Here is a 19893-nt window from a genome sequence, read left to right on the forward strand (position 1 = left end):
TTTATTATATTACAATAGAAATTTATACGGACTGATTTCGATTCGTTAAGCTTGAAATGAAAATTGAAATTTAAGTAGGTCGAGCCAAGGAGCACCAAGAGATTTGGTGGCTCCCAAAACACTCAGGCTAAAAATCCCATTGTATTTAGAGCTCTGGAGAGAGGGTAGATAGTCAAGGAGGAAAGGAGAAAAGTATCAGTAAATAAGTAAGAAAGAGATAGGAAAGAATAGAAACAGAGATAAAGGTAGTTAGTTATGTGAGAGTTTTCCAGATTCTTTGGCAAATCTGTAAATATCCTCCAGTTTTAGAGAACGAATATTTCGCATTCTCACGACATCGGAACCCACAACTCGTAGCCTTTCTCTAGCAAAGGCTGGACACTCCCAGAGAAAGTGTTCAGTGCAATCCACCTCCTCCAAGCAAGACATGCACATCGGGTCCTCAATGACTGAAATGGTTGTCATATGCTGACCCCATGGGTTGTATCCTGTAATAATACCGACTATCAACCGAACGTTTTTTCTTCCAAGTTTTAGTAGAAAGTTTGGCAGCTTTCCTGTTCGGACTTGTCACAAAACACTTTGCAGTTCTGCAACGTTCTAGACCGGACCATCGCTCGCTATGTAAATTGCATACATAATCGCTGGTCCAATTTATGATTCCTGCGGATCTGATTCCGATTATTGGCTCGGGTCCCTGTTGGTGAACCTCTGATCCACTGTTGGCCAATACATCGGCAATCTCGTTTCTTTGAACATCCGAGAGTCCTGGAACCCATATAAGTACAAGCTTATTCTGTCTTGCGACGGAGTTAAGTTTCTTCTTTGCCTAATCTTCTGTGTTACCAACAGAAAGTATTTCTATGTCATCGGCAAATGTTGCAGTAGCGCAGTTTTTGTTGACTGGTAAATCTCATGCAAAAAGTTTATATAAAATGGGTCCCCTGAAGAACTTTAGCTTTTTCCCCTGAAGAACTTTAGCTTCTTTTTCTTTCAGCTCACTGTGCTCAGCATCTTGTTTGACCCAGAAAATTTTGTTCAAGTAAATTCTAGTAAATTTTTAACTAAAGTAATAGTGATAGGTGAATTTTCATATGCTAGATGAACCACCCTGTATTATACTTAATTTATTTTAGAACACATGTTTAGGGAAATATGCCGAATATACAGAAATTAAATAATATGTACAAATCTAATCCTGAAGAAAGCGTTACAATGTTAGGGAGCAGCAGAGCTCAGTTAGTGCAGAGTTGATTTAAGGCCGCAGAGTTGTGGCGGCCGAATATAAACTTTTGGCCCACATTCCAAAGTTGAATGGCATGCCCATATACATACATACATATATATGCGGATACACAGTATATACACATACATATGTTTGAATATTTCTTTCTACCGCTGGATACCCACAAATGTCAACTGCCAAACATGACGGACACCAATTGCCGATAAAAAATAGGAACAAACGCTTAGTTAGTAAAAGCATATTAATATAACGACTAGAAAAGCCTCAGTGCAATTGAAACAAGCAAAACAACAAAAATAACGGCGGTTGTATAACAAAACAACAAAACTACAATAAGCCACATAAAACAAGCAAAACCAGCAAAATAACAAAAGAACAGAGTGGGAGCCACTGACTGACGAATGTCATCGATGGCATGCAAATGGCAACCAACGACAGTGGCGACACTGAAAGCAAACGAACGCGTCGCAACGTACGAACAATGCCAACATTGGAACGAAGTGCAAGTCAACAAGCAATAACCGCCAATCGTACAGAGCAAACTATGAAAATCACAAAACCGATCGGTAGTAGGTAATGTAAATACGGGAACAACAATACCAATAAAGAGTTAAATGGCAAAGTCAAGCAAAGCAAGTATTGCGTATATAACTAATATACATACACCCATTTACATATATGCATACGAGTGTACCCTCTATTCCAGAAAAAACCAAACGTTTTTTATAAATAAGAACAACTTAAGCTGCCATCTTTGGAAATTTTTTAAAATCGTTGTACTAAACCAGCATTATCATCTTGGCTAACCAAAAAACAGAAAGAGTTCTGAAATAAGCACCCGAAAGGTAATTTATTTTTGTGCTTGTTGGAGCTTTTTTTTCGTAACTATCAGGCTTTTGAGGTGTTGGACACTAGTGCTCATTAATGGGGGCGCTTGTGGTCAGGTGGCACAAAATTAATCATCCATTGGGTTTTTGATTAACTTTTTCACTAAATAAAAAATGAGGGAAATATTTATTTTGATCTTTATTCAAGCAAGGGGCTTGCCTATTTGTATACTGCAGCTGCCTAGCTCACAAGTGTCAAATTGATTGATATACGACCCCACTCGCAAATATTATACACCTAGGAGGGATTAATTTTGCGCCACCTTATAGCTCTGTTTTTTGAAAATGAAGTTTCAATGATTTTTTTGGGTTAGGTTAGGTTGTAATGGTTGCCCAGAGAGTGGGCCCACTTGGACGAAAGAAGTTTGGTTCATCCCTTGAGATGCTATTGCAGGAGGGGAAAAGAGGGAAGGAAAAAACGATAGGCAGAAAAAAGAGAAAGGGTTGAGTATTTGTGGACTATGAACGGTGACTAATTTGCGGTTGTATTAGCCGTTTTATGCTGCTGATGAAGCTCATCAGATTTTTGATATCAAGACCTGCTATATCAGGTGCAGAAAAGAAGTGAGAACCAAGTTGCTTAAATCTTAGTCCCGCGAGAGCAGGGTAGCAAAGGAGCGAAAAACAAAATTTGTAATATAATATTTTATTATAGGTTAGGTTAGGTATATCTGGCCTAGTGTTTTTTCATAGAAATGGTTGTATTTTACTTTGGATTTTTTATAAATATGTACATATATACAGGGTGCATACGGTATTTGACTATAACTTCCCCAAAACATTATTTTGCATTTTGTTCTTTTTCAGGAAAGACATAGAGACAACTTAAATCAAGAAATGAAGAGACCTGCAGTTATCGTCACTTTATGTGAAAATCACACAGATTTAGAAATCCCTTATTTTCTTAAGTGCGCCCGCTCATTCCTTCATAAGGTTCGCTATGTATTGGAAGCATCAGGTGGCGATGCAGAATCTGTGGCAAAACTCAAAAAACACGAGGAACGTTCTGGCACTGCCCGATCTACAGAATTTATTCAACAAATGCAAGCGACCATTGTGATGTGGGCAAAAGAGGAGCTTCGAACAAAGAGCTGCCATGGACTTGTGTCTAAAATGTAGTAAGTTCCTGTCTACACTGTCTCTTCCTCTTCTATATACTGACAGCTTCTACAATAGTCATTGGATGGTGCCCCTAACCTACTGACACATCTGCCTATTATACAGTGCCCAAATAGGACATCTTCTACAACTCTTACACCCCTCCTGTTTAATTTAAGGGGTTATAGTTAGAATTTTCAAAACATTGATTTTTTTTCTTAATGTACATATGTATATTTAAGAATGCACACAGAAAATTTAATATCGTTCCGGTGAATATTTTCGAAGTTATACGCAAATTTGAAAAGGCGTTTCAGAGAATTTTTACTCTATGTAAAGTGCTTTTCAAACTTTAAACGCGTTTTTTTTTCAAAACCGTGTTTTCGAAGTCGGTGGACACGATTTCTCAAAAACCGCTGAACCGACAGTCTTGAAATTTTAATACAACCTTCTCAGATATAATCTCCAGGTATTGATCGAAGGAATAAGCATTCTGATGATTTTTTATATTTTTTTAGGATATTTTTCGCGAAAATTTTTATAGAAAATTCGATTTTTTTTTCCTTTACTCGCCATTTTATCAAAAATTAAAATTTTGACTATTCCTTCGATTAATACCTAGCTTTATCTATCCACGAAAAGAATCTAATTGGTTTTTGGATTTCAGAGAATCCAAACCGGAGGTATTTTGTACACCGCCGAACGCTTTTTTTGGTGGACGCTTGGGAGATCAGCTGCAGGAGCAGTGCACTTCAATATTTTCACTAACTTTATGCGCTATAATTAACTTTAAAGTAGACATTATTTGAATAATTAAGAATTGTATTTGCTTAATAAAATCATTCTTTATAAAAAATTTCTCAAAAAAAACTTGATTTTTCAGCCTTACAAGTGTATATAACCCCTTAAGTAAACTCTTAGAGCGTCCCATGTTCCATACGGGCCAAGTTTGCCTACTGACAAGAGTTGAGTTGAGAGTAAATTTGTAGCAATAATTTTAATTATTTCTTTGCACTTTTCCTGACGTGGCACCCCACACTCGATTATTATCTACTCCCGAAAGTCGTTCATAAACCAATTTCTTTATAAATAAGGAAAATGTGCGAAAGTAGCGGGCAAATATTTTAATTAATAAAAGGCATTTATCTCAAAACATGCACTGGTCATGTGTATTTATAAAAAGTTTGGTTTTTTTTCGAAAAGAGTCTGCACTTTTGTGTACTTTATGTTCTTGCCTGTGTTATTGGTGGCACAGCTGGTAAAAGCTTACAACAAGACCCCAAAAACCTCAGTGCAGAACACAAAAAAGGTTGTTGACATTAAACAAATATTGTTACAGCAAAGTTTGTACGTGCGCATGTATGTATGCGAAAGCATTGATTATACACATAAATATGTTTATTCATAAGTACCTACAGGTATATGTATATGTAGGTGTGCATGCACCAAGTCTAGGTAACATAATTTTCTGTGTTCAAAGGAACGTTGATATGTTGGTCAAATCAAAGTCATGTACCTAAGTACAACAACAAAAGATATGAAAAAAACCAGAGGAAAAGGTTGGCCATTACCGAAAAATTTGCGCACAATCAAAATAAATATAGAGTAACAAATGAAAAATTAAAAAAACAGAAATCGAAACAGTGTTGATTAGTATGCAAATTAATAAAAAAAATGATTCCATTACCATCGATAATGCGCGGAATGTGCTGAAAGCGGTTGATTTTGTGAGTGGAACAGAGGAACAAGTTGAAGGTGTCAAAAAACTCGAAAAGTCAACTTTGGGTGATCCACTTGAGAAAACTTGACTCTATACAAAACTTTTTAACAGTTACAAAATCACAAAATTATAATTTTTTTTTCAAATTATATTCAGTTCAATTCTTCCTATACTCAAGCCAACAATTAAACCAAGTATTAGAAGAATCGATATACCGATCATCTAACCTGGAATCGCTCTACATCTACATACAAGGTGGCGCAAAATTAATCACCTTATTGGATGATTTATAATTTTTGCAAATGGCGTCGTGCGTCACTCACTACTATTGACACTTTTGAAATAGACAGCTGCACTATACAAACTGATTAGCAATGCAAACGCGTAAAGGTAAAAAAAAAATTTCCAATTTCCATCACGCGAAATCATTTTTTTTTATAAAAATTTAAGAAATGTATGTAGTAAAAAAGTTATCCAAAAGCAAAATTGTAGGATTAATTTGTTCCCACCTTGCATATAAAGGGTGGTTAAATTTCAAGGGCCGATGTTGAATGTGAACCACACCTAAACGTCAACAACACCGTTGGATTTCTTTCTTTGGAGTTATCTGAAAGAAAAGGTGTACGTCGATGAGCCAGCAACAATTCAAGAGCTAAAGGATGAGATAATTCGGCACATTAACGGCATAGAACCTCAATTATGCCTCAGCGTCAACGAAAATTTGTACCATCGGATGGAGGTGTGCCGCCGAGGCCGCAGCGGCCAATGGGCAGATATTTTGTTCCACACGTAATTGAGCCATACTAATATTATCATAATAAAGAGAAACGACAATAATTTCCTAAAAAAATTGTATTTTATTCAAAATCAACACCGGCCTTTGAAACTTAACCGCCCTCTATTATACATACCAGCTTAGTGAAATGTTTAAAAGTTATAAAAAATTAAACTCCTCTAATGATAATTTTCGAATGTAAAACGAACCGTAACCTCGATTGTTGTGACATGAAGAAGACCTTAAATAAAGACCTTTAATAAAACAAAAAAATACACACAGTTTGTGCATACATAAACTTATATTTTCACAAAACCTAGATATTGACCTAGGAGCGCCAAAAACTTCACTAAAACTAAAACACAATGACAATTGTGGCAGTGAGTGCGAAATGGAAAATGTGAAACGAAAAGCCAAAGAAAAAGAAAATAGAACAACGAGCAGACTGAAGACAGAAAGCGAGGCCAGTCGTTGCCACAATTGCAGCCAATTGCAGTAGTGTCACTGTCTCGAATGAAGTCGGCGACAGCGTTCGTCGTCGACGTCTCAACGCTGCCAACTATTACGTGCTTGCCGCAAATGTCACGTACCCAGAACCGAGTCGTTATTGTTGCAAGACATTGTTGCCGCCAACATCAACAGTGCCATCATCACCAACACCGGCCCCCTCCTCACTCGATGCAGCCTTAGCCGTCATTGTACTCAACTCACCATGTAGCGCACAATGGATTGCGGTGGCCAAGAACCCAATAAGCTGGTCGGTCGGTCGCTCGTTGGTTGATTGGGCGGATGGATGGAGGGTCGGCGGTAGGTCGGTCATCTATTGTGTTGATCACTGGTGATGGCCACTTTTGTTGCAAACTCTATGCTTTTGTGCACCATTTAAGCTACATTTATTTATTTTACACACCAACACACACACACAGGCATATGAAAAAAGTTCATGGCTTACATAGAAACGACTTATTGCAACGACCCGTGCGATCGTAGTGGAGGGAACACTTCATTCAGCTTGTTTCTTTCTTTTGTTGGTTTAGAACGGGAGCGTTAGGTAGGAGCGCGTAACTTGGACTGCGCCCCCAACATCGTGATGTAACTGTATATACATACACACACATGCACGCACACAACTTTGCTGGCTCACTTCGGTATGCATAAAAGTGGTAGCACTTGGGAGTTTGTTTTTAAATGCAAGAGCTCACGATAAGGTTTTCCAATTTTATAACATTGTCAGTTGAATTTAATTGCGGAAATAGTTAGATTTAATTAATGTTTGGTGTGAACACAATTTTCTCTTTCCTGTTCTAAGCGTGAGCGCGTAGTTTAGAATATTTTAAAGAATTAAGAACCGTTTATGTTGTGTGCACGTAAGCAGGCAGGGAAGTGAGGGTTCGAGACGTCTTCAAACGAAAAAGTGATTCATAGATAAATTTAATGCAGTTTAACACTTCATATTTCCTCTTTTAGTCAGTCATTGTAGAAATGGCTTTAAAAAAAATTATTAATGTAAATAAAAAATTCTGAAAGGATATTACGGTTAGTATACCGAAATTATGTAGTGATGTGGGTTATTTTTTTCTAAAATTTAGGCTAGGTCTAATCGATAAGACTACCATTAGAAACAGGCTTCAGAGGGTTCAACGTATGGCGCTTATATGTGTCAGCGGCGCTCTTAGAACCACACCTTCTAATGCTCCGAAAACTCTTTTCTTCTTACCCCCTTAGATTTACCATATTGGGTAAACAGAAAGCAGGTGACACTGCTGCTCGGCTTGCCGCAACTATTCTGTGGATTAACCTTACTTTCATAAAGATTATTTAGTATTAGAATTCCAGCTAGATATAAGTAGATTTGAGTGAGTTTGACAATGTACCTGGTCGGAAAAACTGTCTACGGTGCTACTGATGGCCCAAAGCTTGACAACCAAATTGGCTTTGGTGTCTATTGTAAGAAGCTAAAAGTGTCAGCTCGCCTTTCTAATCACTGTAACGCAATTCAGGCTGAAATCCTCGCCACGAGGTAGTTGTTGGGTTAAGCAAAAATGTAACTTCCTTTAGAGAAATCTCCGATAGTCAAGCGGCGATTAAGTCTCTTGGTGGGTTTGTCACTAATTCCAGCATTGCTGGCAAATGCCGTGCGTCTCTTAACGAGATGACTGAATACTTCCGCATCCATTTGATATGGGTGCCAGAGCATAGCGACAAACCAGGGAGTTGTAAGGCAGACAAATTAGCGAGAGAGGGCACTATGACTTGCCTCACTCTTGGTATGGAGATTGCAGGTATAACCCTCTCAGACTGCAAACTGCGTGCTGCAAGCAGCATTGTCACTTCGGCCAAAACGAGATGGGTTGATAGTCTGACATGTCATACTCCAAAAAAAAAACATCAAAATGGGACATCATTCGCTCAAAGGCGCTACTTAATTAGTCGAGGTTAAACGTCTCAATGTTAGGCTCCAAGATTGAACATACCTCATTTTGACTATTGCAGAAGCTGCAAAAATGAGGAGGAGGAATAGTCTCTCAGACATTCTCTCTGTTACTGTCCCGCGTGGCATGCCACTAGTTTGAGATACTTTGGCTCATCGTTCTTTAATTATATTGAAGATCTTAGGGACAGAAGTGTCAGCACTTAAAACAAAATGGTTTAACGAGGAATAGCAGATAAACTGCTCCTGTGGTATCGCAATGTAATGGCAACCGTCCAAGTGAGTTGGTTTAGAGACCGACTGCCACTTCTACCTGCCTACCTACCTCGGCTAGGTCTAAACAGCAGAAATGACTGAACGTATGGCAACAAAACTTCGTGAAAAAACCATAACACTTCTCGTCTAGCGTAAACGGAGAAATACGAGTATACTTAAACGCTTGAGAAGGAAGGTTGTATGATAAGACTAAGCGACATAAGAAAATGTAGACAGAAACGAGACAGTGCGAGCTGGGTCCAGCCGGATGTGTTGCACGAAAGGCGATAATCGTATAAGCGAGAATATCCATTCGAGAAGAGATTCAAGTTAAGTGGTAGTGCACCAAAGTCGTGCGAGGACGTCCCAAAATGGTCTAACATCATCATTCATAGGATGCGGCAACAGTAGAAAAGATTGTGTCCTAAGGCTCCGCCAAAGTTCTCTGCAGTATTTTTGTATTTACATACTTATGATTATGCATCTACAGAGACTCTTACAGACTACTTGATGAATCAAACATTTTAAATAAATGCAAGCTGAAGTTGTATGCATTTAAATTAGAATCAGTAGCTACGGAATACTTATTGCACTATCGAATACAACTTGATGGTAGTTAGGAAAAACAAGTGCTACTTTGGACTAAGTAGGAAATTGAGTAGTAAAGTCTTCTCTCAATGAATAAAACTAACCCTTTATAAGGCTCTGATTATACCCGGCGCAGAAACTTGGACGATGGCAATATCCGATGAGGCGTCACTTGGAGTGTTTGAGAGAAAGATTCTGTGGAAGATTTTTTGACCTTTGCACGTTGGTGACGGCGAGTATCCCAAGCGATGGAAAATGATCAGTATGAGCTGTACGACGACATAGACATAGCGCGGTGAATAAAGATCCAGCGGCTGCCCTCTGAATGGATACAAACGCCCCAGCCAAAATCGCCTAACCGGTTATTGCGTCAAGAAGAATATGTTCTGGTGCAAAACATTTGGAAGACAGCAAAGTTGGAGACTATGGATCTATCTTTACCACATCGAATCTAGCTCCTCTTTGCGCCCCCGCTCCAAAAGATATGACGAAAGTGCTCTCCTACTGCAATTCGAACCTTTTAAAGCACAATTGGAAAGAGACCAAGATTCAAAAGTTCGAAGGTGACTAGCAGCAAGTACTGATTCTGCTTAATTTAGAGCCTTTAGGGCTTCTCGCCGAACATTTCTCGCCAAAACATTTTCGAAAAGTTAGTCTACTAAAATATCTGCATCAGAAAGCAGTGGAGATAATAAAAACAAGCCGGAGAAATGCACTCTGCAAATACAGGCGTATATTCCAGATATTAGCAGCGCAGGTGATGCTCGCTTGAAGAGAGAATCGAGCGACTGTGCGAAAAGGTAGAGAAAAAGATATTTTTGGCCTCCACCGCTGCTTGCAGAACACCCTCTTTGCCCTTTAAGCAGTTCATCGCATGTGCGAAACGAAGTGCAACATTTTAGTTCAGCTGCGATTGTACGGTATCCGCTTTATTTGATTTTGAACAACTGCCATTGCTTTAAACCATTAAATGAAGTTATTACTTGAACCACTATAATTGTACAGGCCTTTCGTTTTGCATTTGGTGCGAGTACACACCTAGTAATGACTCAGAATTCAGATTTTTCAAAAGTTTTAAGATTCCTAGAAGGCTTTTTGTCTTTTGTATTCCTACTTTACAACTTCTAAAACCTTCAACACATTTCTCGCAGAATAAAATAAATGAATTATGATTTGCTTAAATTTGTAGCTTCACCACCTGCTTATATGAATAAGTGAAAGAACTCGAAATCTTCATGGTCCGAAATTCAATAGATTTGTACCAGTTTGCTCTCTGCAGGGGTTTAGTAGTTATTTGTTGTTGTGATAAAAAATTTAAATACAATTTTATTTAATTAGGCACCACTTATAAACGCTTGTTATTTAAACTGGAATTATTAGCAGTAAATACACTTGTATTCATAACTTTTGGAGAGACCTTTTATTCATGATAAGGAATTCCACGATAACGAACTGTAACATCCTTACGAACAAAAGACTACAGTAGTAATATTTGTATGATTTATTATACTTAATACAAAGAAATATAGAGTAGAATTAGTATTTGCCTAAAATGTGTTAGTAGGTCTACTAAGATAGGGGCGCTAGATAAGCCTCTTAATTAAAAACTGATCGACAATTCAAATGGAACTTGATAAGAATCTTTAAACGAGTATCGATAGTAAGAAAATATGATAAGAAAATCCACTGCATACCTATATATATAAGGTTGTCAAAAAAGTCTTGCGGTATTTTTATTGAATTTTCAATTGTTCATAAAATTGGTTATAATAATGCGATTTAAGTCAAATATGCGCCGTTTTGTTCGATGACGAGTTCCCAACGAGATGCCAACTTCATAATGCCCCTCTTATAGAAGCTCGCTTCCCTATTGTCAAAAAACTCGGAGAGCCAATTTTCACAGGACTCTCTTGTGGACAACTTCCGACTACCAAGCTCGTTCGCCATGGACAGAAATAGGTGGTAATCACTTGGTGCGAGATCCGGACTATACGGTGGATGCAAAAGAACCTCCCATCCGAGCTCCCGGAGCTTCTGGCGCGTCACCAAAGATGTGTGTGGCCTGGCGTTGTCCTGATGGAAGACAATTCGGCCTCTGTTGATCAAAGATGGCCTCTTCTGCATGAGTGCTGCATTCAAGCGGTCCAGTTGTTGGCAGTACAGGTCCGAATTGAGCGTTTGGCCATAGGGGAGCAGCTCATAGTGGACGATTCCCTGCCAATCCCACCAAACACACAGAAGAACCTTCCTGGCCGTCAATCCAGGCTTGGCCACCGTCTGGGCAGTTTCACCACTTTCCGACCACGACCGTTTGCGCTTCACGTTGTCGTAAGTGACCCACTTTTCATCGCCAGTCACCATCCGCTTCAAAAACGGGTCGATTTTGTTGTGATTCAGAAGCGATTCGCATGCATCCATACGGGCAAAAATGTTTTTTTGCGTCAAGTCGTGTGGCACCCATACCTATGTATTTCGTACTTCTTTTTGAATCCAAGCTTCTTCAAATGGTTTATAACGGTTTGATGACTCATGCCCAGCTCTTGGCCGATGCTACGGCTGCTACTATGCCGGTCTCTTTCGATCAATTCAGCGATTTTATCGCAATTTTCGACGACAGGCCTTCCGGACCGTGGCGCATCTTCGATCACCTCTGCACCAGAACGTAAACGTTGAAACCATCGTTGTGCGGTGGAAATGAAAACTGTATCGGGTTGCTCCATGTTTGCGACGCTATAACTCACGAACGACTAAAAGCAAACAACAATTAATCAAACACGTGTTAGCACGTGAAAAGAGCTTTCCAAAAAGCTCTAGCGTGAACCGATGCGACGAATACAACTAGAACTACGCGCTTGCAAAGACAAGCTTGCGGAAATACCGCAAGACTTTTTTGACAACCTTATATATTATATACATACAAGTGGGGGGTATACAAGTGCATAAGTACAAATTACAGCACATTGCTGCCGAAATAATGCAGCAATTCCGGTACAGCGAGCAGACAAGGCGAATGCGGGAACGCCAAGTAACACATAGACTGAAAAGTCCCGGGCATAACAAAGAAAACAACTTTTTCTTTGTTCAAAATTAGCTTTATTCATCATCGTCAACCGTGACGACTCCATTCTTTGCGTTCGAGCGCTAGTTACTTTGCCGACTTTAGACGCGTTTTTCTCAAAACTATATTTTTCGAATTGGCGTACATAATAGCTCTACAAGTTATTGACCGATCTCCCTGAAATTTGGCACGCATATTTTTTATGATATTACTTTCTATGTGAATTCACGATTCGAAAATTTTTCAAAAAAATAATTTTTTCGAAGCAACAATAGTAGCATTTTATTCCGCGAATTTTGTTTTTTCCATTGTTTTTAATTCATATAGAAATTATGACCTTAATAAACAAAAAAATTTTTGGTGTTTGGTATTCAGGTGACTGACGCCTAGGCTACAATGCCCGCCAATTGAGAAGCCCCTTCCCGACCTTCCTGGAAGAATTGAATGTACATCTGCCATTTTATTATTATTATTATTAGAAGGTCATTACGCACTGCGACCAGAGCTGATCTATTGTGAAAGGCCTATTTTTGTAACCCTAGAGTTTTAGGCTTTTTAAAAATTTTAGCACAATTTTGGGTTTGTTGTTCCAAAGATTGCATGGAGATACTACGATACCACCAAGGTGATGAAGTCTCTGTTTGCCCAACGCAGGACATTCACAAAGCACATGTTCTGAGCTTTCTATTTCCATTTCGCAAAAGCGGCAGACATTGGTCTCAGATAGACCAATATTATTTAGATGATACCTCAGGCTGCAGTGACCCGTAAGATATCCTGTTAAAAGACGCAGATCTACTCTGTTTAGTGAGAGAAGCTTGTCAGATATTCCTTTGTTGGGACTTAGGAATAGTTTGGAGTGACGCTGACCGGCACAGTTTAGCCAGTGTGCAGCAAGTTTTCTTTCTTCCCATTTCCTAAGGAATTCATTAATGTGGCCTTTTGTGAGTCCACAGAAAGGCTCAGGACCAGTAAGTTGCATTCGCCATTTTAAATGATTTTTTGGTGTCCCTACGGCCACGTTTGAAGTCAACAAACCATCATTTTAATGTTGGTTCTGATGGAGCGGAGTCCCCATAGCACTTTTCAAGCCATTGCCTCACTTGAACGGTATTTTTCCCCTCATCAAGATGTAGTGAGAAATAAAAACACGAAATTCTTTTTGATCCATTGCTTTGAAAATAACAAAAGTAGCGTCACTCCTAGCACAAGAACTCACGAATTAATGAATAGAATATCATGAAATTTTGACAGCTGTCTTTTTAAGATTAGTACTAACTGAAAAAGAGGTGAATGCAATAAAGCTAGTGCCATCTATGTGTTATGCCCGGGACTCTTCAGCCCATGTGTTGGTTTAAATAATTTCCCTTATTATGTAAATCATAAGCAATTACTTTCTGGATATTTGTGAAGGGAAATTAAAAAAGGAGATTAAATCATTCAGAAAATTTCATTCGCCATCTAATTTCCTCACCAATGGGGTTTTAAAATTAAATAAATAAATACTAGGTGCGCAACTAAGTTCTCGCTGTTTGTCAAAAGATGCCGCCAGAAGTGTGTACTAGTCGATTCTAACATAACCTAAAAGTCATAAACCAAGCTTAGACACATGGTAAACAAACTGCTTCGATACATTGGTGATTTTGTTTTGGTATCATATACTTTTGGTTTTGTGAAAATGTCTGATTTTGTGCCGAATAATCGTCATTTGCGGGAAGTGTTGATTTTCCTCTTTCATTCGAAAAAAAAACGACGGCTGAAGCTCATCGAGAACTACAAAAAGTTTATGGAGATGCTGCTTTAAGTGAAACAACGTGTCGAGATTAGTTACCTCGCTTCAAAGACGGTGATTTTAATGTTGACGACCGTCCGCGTGAAGGAAGGCCAAAAACCTTCGAAGACGCTGAATTGGAGGCATTGCTCAATGAGGATCCGTGTCAAACGCAAGAAGAGTTTGATTCAGTATTAGGAATTACCCGGCAATCCATTTACAAGCGATTGCATGTACAATACTTTCAATAATTCACTTGTAACCATTTTTCAGAATAAAGTTGTATTTTCATCAAAAAAACAGCGAGAACTTAGTTGCGCACCTAATCATTGGCACGTACACTTCTATTAGGTGTTTGGCCGAGTACTTCTCCTAATTGTTGTGTGCGTCTTGATGTTGTTTCACAAATGGAGGTACCTACAGTTGTAAACTGGTTCCGAATGGCAATTGGTTTTATGAGGAGCTTTTCATGGCAGAAATACAGTATATTATTTGATGTTCATGCACAGCGATTCGAACCTACGCACGCCCGATTGGCAGTCACGCACCAATCCAATTGTCTACGGCGGGCTTGTAGATACCACGCGTTATTTTATAGCAGAGCCTCAATCGCTTACCAATACCAATCTGTACCACTACAAAACAAGCGAAATGCAACAACTGTCTGCCAATACAACTTTACATAGCTGTAAAGATTTCCAAGATTATACTTTCGCATTCAACGTTATGAAGAAGTACAAGTGGGCCACTCAATATAGGGCTACTGAATGCTATGAATTCCATGATTTCTTGTATATTAAACTGCTTTAAAAATATTTACAAAACAAATAAGAAAAGATTCACAATATTGCGAAATACGCTGATAGGCGTATCTTAATCTCTTTAACTACTGCAAATACTCAACTTATCGCCAGAGCTTTGAGCGAAATGCGATCGCGATACCGCATGATGCGGTAAACGGCAATTGCTTCATTTCCACCAGCAGCAATAACAACATCAGCACCAGTGGCATATACAGGTAAACAAAAAAGCTGCAATCAGTACAAACTGTGCGATAAGCTAAGAACACATAAGCCGACAAGCGCATTGCAGCGTTACAAATATTGTCTGCTGGGTGCTGCTGTCCGACATCTGCCCGTGCAATGCTGCCGAAGCGGAAATAATTCACACAGGCACGTGATTATGCTGGCATTCTAAGCTAAAGCATAGTAGCAGTCGCATACAATATATGTAAATATATACATGTCTGTTAGTATGTATAATAATGTGCTACTAGTTAGTCTATACTCGTATTATTCGTTAATACAAAATTGCTGAATAGGGCTCGCTCGCTTCCGCGCTTCTGCTCCCCTTTGTACTGAGAAATAATTAAATTTGATGCAAAGTTTTCAACATTTCCCTATTCACTCCATTTGTTGGAGCTGAAATCGTTTGTTTGTAGTGCTCGCTGACGTATGTAGAAGGGCGTGGAAATGATGCAGCAAAGCTGCGTTGTTTAGGAGGCGAGTTGCATACGCGCCAGTTGGTGCATGGTGTATTCGGTGGCAAACGCATTGATTGGGCGCTTGTCATACAAAATTAATATTTCCCGTGCGTGTGGCATTTTCTTGCTGTCCTGTACCGATTTTACTTGCTACACTTCGAAAGTAAAGAAAACAAAGGGAAAACAAATTAGATGCTCTTTGTGTGGCTTGGTGCAGAGCTTGTTGGTAAGGTAGTGCTTGTAACACTTTCCGGACGTTGTACTCGTATTTGTGGTATATGTATAAGTATGGAGGATGGTTCCATATATAGAAGTACACGCAAGTGGGGAAAGTTACTGATCGCCATTCACTTTGGAGTGGGTAGGACGATTCTTCTACATATGGCTCAAGCAGCTCACAACTTCCGGGATTAGCCCAAGTATTCTCTGGGTAGCTTCCGAACACTCGCTTGGGAGTGAGCCAACGTGGGAAGGTGAAGCATCCCAGGATAGCTGGTTGTGCGCTGCGTTTGGAAGCCGCCACTTAAAATCCCCACAATGAAGACATGTACAAAGCCTCGGAAGAGAACTTCTTATACTGATGACTACCCCTGCAAACGAACTAAAGGCTACGATTTGAGGGCATGCACCTGGAATATCCGATCCCTTAATGGGGAAGGTGCCTCTGCCCGTCTGGTTGATCTCCTCGTGAGAGTAAAGGCTGACATCACTGCCGACGATGGATGGGGCAAGGCAAGGAAAACATAGGACCTTGCGACATCTACCACAGCTGCCATGTAAAGGAGCGCAAATTCGGTGTTGGATTTGTTGTGGGAAAGAGACTTCATCGCCAAGTACTGCCGTTCACTCCAGTGGACGAGCGTCTTGCAATAATCCGCAACAAAGCGCCATTTTTTTAACATCTCGGTAATTTGCGCCCACGCTCCGACGGAAAAGAAGGACGATGCGACCAAAGATTCCTTCTATGAGCGCTTGGAACGCTCCTATGAACGCTGCCCCCGCTACGACATAAAATCGTGCTTGGCGACACACTGAGATGAAAAGGTTACCCCAACCAGAGACTGGGTACCTCATAAAGTGGAAAATCTCAGTGGAAGGAAAGTGAACAAAAGAAGTGGGTGATCTGGTTCTCCTAGACGTTGCTGGTCCTAAGGCTGACAGTCTTATACCAGCATTCATTGACGCGAATACACAAAAACAGCTTCGTATAAGAGGCTACCATCAAACCTGCAGTACCAAGCAACGAATTAAGGATTGTGACTTACGTTTTGCTACTTGGAATACTCGAACAATGCTGCTAATGATGATGATGAGATGAATATGGAGGATGTTCCAAATGGTTTCAGAGGATTCTTTAACTATTTCTGCAATTTATTAATATTTTCAAACGGACTTTTTTAAGAAAAAGCTATTCGTCTGAGCCGGACTGAGCACTGATCGTTTTCACTTGATTACTTTACTGGCTTGAATAACACAAAGGCACCTATGAAAAACACAAGGCACCTCTGGGAAAAAGGTAGCATAAAGCAATGACTTACTTTCCAAAAAGGTCTGTGATGTTTCTACTTTGCTAATTGTACAAGAAACTTAGTCTTAGATGAGACTAAATTTTCTCTAGCGTGAAAGTTTTCTTCCGGATTGATTTGCTTATTCGACGCTATATCAAAGCTTAGAAAAGCAACTTGATTGAAATTTAGTATTTATTGTTGTATTGACTCGCTAAATGTTGTTAAGTGAAAAACTTCCAACACCTACTTCTCTGTGCCACGAACTTTTTGAACTCTCCTCGTAGTATGATGGACTTGGTTAAAGCCTTATACAGTGCGGCTTTTAAGCCGGAAGATTCTAAATTATTGGGGTTACTTACATTTTTTTTCTTTGTTCACTCCTCTCGGGAGCATAGGGCCTCGTTAATCTATTTGATTTCTGATAGGGTAGGTGATTAGCCTCCCGCTACCAGCCCTAAATAGACAATCCCACCTGTCGTTGTTTAGGAACAATGCCTTCTTACTGCTTGGAGCGCCATCTGTGTTTCACATTTTTCTGTGTGAAGGATCGCACTTCGCTAAATTTGATGTGTCTGCGCGAATAATGCGCTGACTATTGTGCAGGAGTAAGGATGGAAAGGATAAGTTTTTGGTTTTGAGGAATGAGATTTTGTTTTTTTTTTTGTTTTTAGAAACAGGAAAAGTTGGTACATTTGGAAAAGTGCACTTACGCTAGACTACCGAGCCCGGTTACTTACATTACGTCTGTCCAAATGACGGTTGTTCACTTGACCAAATGACAAGGAAAATACACCGAACAGAGCGGTACGTTAAGAATATCAAACTTAGATAACTGAGAAGAAAGCTTTTAGCAGCGATCGACTCAATAGAAACAGTTTACCATAACCGATTTTTTAATTTATTGCGGCTACTTGTGGTGAATTCAGTTGAAACATATTCTTTTTGTTGAGTGGAAAATAATTTTCTTCTATTCATCCCGTAACACTACTTTACATAAATTAATTTCCGACCTTTCAGAAAGTTTAAAACACCTGTTTAGGGTATTTAATGGCTGATGTTCTCCTCATTTATCTCACCATGGATGCTTTTGCTGCTATTTGCCTCAATGCGTCACTTTGCTTCACACTGCACCCGGTGGTCCGCAATTACTCTTTATCGGAAGTCTAGCAGCATCATTGGATTGACATACCCACTCAACATGCAAGAGAACTGCGCTAGCGTAGAAGTGCAATAAAAAGAAAGCCAAGCAACAGAAGTTCGGTGAGGGGTACCCACCGCTGAGTCAATACTTATAAATATATGTATGTATGCATATGTAGTACTCGCACGTATGTGTGGGTATGTGCTCATTTTTTATCTTCAGCTTGTTTGTAGGTATTAATGTTGTCATACGTCTTAATGCATACGCTATGTGTGGATGCGTGCGCGCTTATGTGAGTCGATGCTGGCATTTTCCTTTGGCCGCATAATCACGTTGACTTAATATGCATGAAGTATTTTATTGTTACTGGCAACACTCTGGCACTCTTATTCTCCTTCAATTTATTTTTAAGACGTGAAAATGATGAGACCGCCTATAGAGCGCGTACGTGCATGCATAGAGGAGCACACAATTGAAAACTCTCGCTTATATTTATGTTACAGCTACCCTGTTGCGAAAATTGGGAGGAAAGTTTTTTATAATTCATTGCTACATTTTACAAAATAGATAGCTTCTGAGGAGTTTAAGTTAACGAAAACTCATTACCACCCATAAACTGATGGTATGACGCTTAACATAGTATCCGTTATTTCACACTATGAAGTGCAGTACAGGTATTTTCTAACACTCGACGAAAACCAAAAAAAAAAGAGGTTGTCTGTAAAGTCGGTTTACTGACGATAGTTTAACGTGACAACGTCATAAGAAAATACTGATGTAATGGTTGCAATTTTCAAAACAAAATTTTAATTTTATTTGTTTGATAGATATTTTGTATGGATATAGAGGAGGAGGTAAATGGAATCGCAATGGAATAGGTCAAGTTACATTTACACAAAAGTGAAAAATGACGAAACATTTATCAAATTCATGAAAGATATGTTCAATTTCGATTGTGCATCAAACGTTAATAAGTCAACAACACTAAGAGGCATCATCATCGATTTGACTTTTTCAAGACACATTACACTTGAAACACTCCCTTTCATTTCCTATTTTTCCTATCATCGTCCTATTCTCAACAGAGAAATGGTTCATTACCATGCACACAGGAAGAAGGCATATGCAAATACAAGTATATGAATTTATATACAAATGCGCATATACATACATATACATACATACATATGCTCACTCAAGTAGGAGAGAGCCAGATGTCGAACGTTGCCGAACGCGGGGGCCGATTGTGCCTCTTTGTCGTTCGTTCCGCGCTTTCGCTTACAGTTCAAGCAAGGTAACGGTGCATGAGCAAGATAACGACGCATGAGCAAGATAACGGCGTATGAGAAAGATGCAGCCTTTCGTTATAGCTGTTTTAAGAACACGTCGAGAATATCCATTGAAGTAGTAGTTAGAGGGTTAAAGTCAACTACAAAAAAATTCCTATTCAATTATATTGTAAAAGTCTGAGAACAGTCTTATTTGAACACATTTTATTGCCGATATAATAAATACGATTTCGTTATCTCAACACCGGTTAAATATTTATGCGAGGGTTGACTCTACGCCTCATGGGCAATAGAGTTCAGAGCCAGGACAGGAACTAGTCAGGATTTCTCAAATGAGTCTGCACCAACAACTTAATGGTGTCAAATAAGGAACGTACCCGAAGGCTTGCCAGAGTTTTAACGGGACGGAGGCGATTGTAGCATTAGCCTATCAGCCATTTCGGTGAGGTGTCACCCTCCTCTACTGAGGTGATAGAATACTACTTTCACCAGCCCATAGTCTTCCTAATCTAAGAATATTTCCAGTATACCGTAATCAGGATCTTACTGGTCTCGATCCCGATGAGCTTTACAGACCTGTCGCTGGAGGTACTTGGGGTATATGAGGCCTTTCGAGCCGAGCCCCTTCCTCTCCTGCCGGATT

At 39.4% G+C, this 19893-nt stretch overlaps 1 protein-coding gene across 1 annotated transcript in view; it reads right to left on the reverse strand.

Moving 5' to 3' along the window:
* The window catches only part of LOC128857252 (rhophilin-2-A), a 98622-nt gene that overhangs the window by 34747 nt on the left and 43982 nt on the right, over positions 1 to 19893 (reverse strand). The window lies entirely within an intron of this gene.

The sequence above is a fragment of the Anastrepha ludens genome, chromosome 3, assembly GCF_028408465.1.
Source record: "Anastrepha ludens isolate Willacy chromosome 3, idAnaLude1.1, whole genome shotgun sequence".
Lineage (NCBI taxonomy): Eukaryota > Metazoa > Arthropoda > Insecta > Diptera > Tephritidae > Anastrepha > Anastrepha ludens.